Below are 3,520 nucleotides of genomic sequence, written 5' to 3' on the forward strand. Positions count from 1 at the left end.
TTAAATAAAAATAGAAGAACGATTGGAAAGTGTAAAGGGCTTGAAGAAAGACAAAGTATTTCAAATATAAATACATGCAACTCATTCAAAAATCAAAATGGTAAAGGTCACATGAAAAGGCTACGAGGGTCCCAAAAATCTTAGACAATTGGAATATTTGCTAAGCCAATAAATTAAATTTAAGTTTTGCAAGATTTGAATATGTATCTCACTTGAAAATCATTGCAGAAAGTGTTTAAAGGTGTCTATTCATAATATACCCAAACAGATTGTGTTAGGAAAACAAAATTAAAATTAAATTGATCGCCTACTGTAGTTAGGAAAAAAAATTGGACAACCACATGGATGGGATGCACTTCGAAAATATCACTTTTTAAGTTCATAACTTCCCACCAATATAGACCATCCGATTTCAGTTACGGACGCATATGATTGTGCCACATTATCTACTGGCAATTTGATTTAATATTCATATTTATTTGCACAAAGGGTAAGCTTCCCTTAACTGCCGTCATTCCCACACGGTAAGTTAAAATATTTACTTTTTTTTTTACGTTGAATTAATCATACTTTCCACAGATTTCATTATTTTCTACGGTTGAAGAAGATTGATCCTATCTTCCATTATTGACTTACAATTTTTACAATCTTTCATTATCTTCTTCTAAAAAAACTCATTTACGCATATTATTTGAGAAGTTTTCACGCATATGCACGTAACCCTTGTTCTCAGTTTTATATATTGTAGAAATACAAATCGTAAATCTTGATTTCACTCCAAAGAAACGCGTCAATGGAATCAGACAATTCGCCAGTTTGTGAGTTTTTTTATTATGCTTTAATTCATCAATGGAATCTCGAGTTTTTTACTCCCTCCGTCCCCTATTATGAGTCACTTTTTGACCGGGCACGGGTTTTAAGAAATGTAAAGAAAAGTTGGTTGAAAAAGTTAATGGAATGTGGGACCCATTTTTTTATATGGTTTTATAATAAAATGTGAGTGAATTGAGTTAGTGGAATGTGAGACCTACTTACTATTTATGGTAAAAATGAAGTGTGACTCTTAATTTAATTGAGGACGGACCGAAATTGAAAAATGTGACTCTTAATGGGGGACGGAGGGAGTATTAAGCAAAGTTTCGCACAAATAAAGCAAATGCTTGCACAGAATAAGCAAAGTTTAGCACAAATTAAGCAAACTTTCGAACAAAATAAGTAAATATTTACTTCAAAAGAAGTTGCAGTTTCACGACAAAAGTAGCAAACTTTAGATTATTATGCATCTTCCTATGCTTAATATTGCATTATTTCAAATGTCAATAAAGTGCACGTTGTGTGAAGTAAGTATTGAAGTCTGATTTTGCTTTGTACAGTCAACAATTGAAACAATTGCATTTTACAGAAAAGAAGTTGCAGTTTTCTGTTCAATTTTTCATTATATATACTCTTCCAGTTTCATCGTTAACTATTCTATTCACATCGGATTTAGACAACTCGAAAGTAGTGATAAATTAAACTTTGTTGTTTACATTATACGTGTGTGGAATATGCACTAAATGTACAAAGCATTGAAGTGCACTAAATGTTATATTGAGTCTGTGTTTTATAAATAATTGCGTCTAAGTACGTATATTATTGCATTGAACGCAAAAGGTTGTAAGAGTTTTGAATAACATATATATTTGCATAATAACCGGTCATTAAATGCATGATAGCCTAGACATTCGCCTTGCATCTTAAAATTGAAATCAAAATCCCATCTCCCTGACTGCATTCCTCTGCTTCGAATCAAGTCTAGCAATCAAACGACTAAAATGTTCAGTAGAACTCCTGAAATGGAGTGATTTTATTTCCTTCTCAATATGCTAAAACTGTTCAGCATCGCGATCAGTTACCTCATCAATTGGATTCTTTACTTTCCGTCGCTTGTGAACTAAAGGTGTACAAAAAACTCGGTTCAGACCAGGATAGTAAGCAATCTTTTGAAGTAAGCAATGTATCTCAATAAGCTAAGTAAGCAACTTTTCGAATAGCTTAAGCAAAACTTGCTATAGCCAAATTAAGCATAGGCAAGCACAAAGTAAACAATCTTTTGTAAATAAAAAAGCAATATTTCGAATTGCACAATCAAAACTTTTCATTTTACAAAATATCAAACAATAAGCACATTTAACAAGAAATTAAGCATGTACTCGAACAGAATAAGCAAAATGTCTAACAAATTAAACACTGTACAGAGTGAGCAAGAAGCTACTCATCGTTTCCAAAATAAACACAGTATAGCGCAAATAAGCAATCTTTTGTACAAAATAAGCAAGTTTTCGAATAGCTTAAGCAAAAAAATTCAACACACAAATACCACACAACAATAAGCACAATTAACATGAAATTAAGCAAACAAAAAAATGAGTTAACCACATTTAGACATAGTTAAGCACAAAGTAGGCAATTTTTTGTACTTTTAAAAGCAACATTTCTAATAGTTTAAGCAGAACTTTTCAACATACAAATATCATCTAACAATAAGCATATTCACCACAAAATTAAGCAAATAAAAAAAGAATTAAGTAACAAATCAGTCGCAATAAGCAAAAGGGATACAACGCTAAGCAAATGCACAACACAAAATCAACATAACCAAGAACATCTAAATACACAAAAAATGCAATTAAACAGATTAAGCATTTGAATCAACAAATAGAAATTCATGAAACAAGAACCGGAACAAGCAAGAAAATACCAATTCGCGAAGATTCTTCGACGTCAGGCTCTGTGGTGTTCGAAATTTCTCGTCTTTTAGACGTTTATCGATTTGGTGGTTCGTTGATGGAAGCGGTTCACGCTCTGTTGATGAAATTGCTGGACTTTGTTGTCGCCGGAACTGTGGTGAGCGGTGGGCTTGGGCTAGGGTTTTGAATTGAGAATGTGTTTTTGGAGGTTTTTGGAAGTGAACGCGGCGGAATTGAGAAGTTGAATGAATTCGAAAGAGAGTGGAAATGTTTGAAAGGAGTTGAATGAACAGACGGATCGTGTAATTGAATGACGCTTGAAATCTCGCGCCTCAAATTCGAGAGTGGGTGATAAGGATCCATGTATTTTATGATCCATTTCCCAAGGATTACCCATTTATGATGCTTGATCTAACTATTTTTGTGATGATATTTTCAATTTATCAACACAAGGCAAAAGATAATAGATGATCCAACCAACAAAAATTGAATCTAAACAAGAAAGGATGGTAGATTAGGAATGAAAAGCATGTGTAAAAAAGATGAGATAAAAGAGTTATGACCATAGGACCTTGACCAAAAGGATGGAAACAACCCTAGGCAACTTTCAATAGCTCTATCACCCCTTGGCTCCACTACTCAATGGATACACCCCATTGATGCATACCTCTACTTGAATCAATCTATGAAATTGAAACAAGCAACCTTCAAGGAAGGAATTGAATACATTCCTTAAAGATGAAAAACTCACAAAGGAGATATCTTAATCACAATCTTATCTTAATCTAGAA

Source organism: Salvia hispanica, chromosome 4 (assembly GCF_023119035.1).
Source record: "Salvia hispanica cultivar TCC Black 2014 chromosome 4, UniMelb_Shisp_WGS_1.0, whole genome shotgun sequence".
NCBI lineage: Eukaryota > Viridiplantae > Streptophyta > Magnoliopsida > Lamiales > Lamiaceae > Salvia > Salvia hispanica.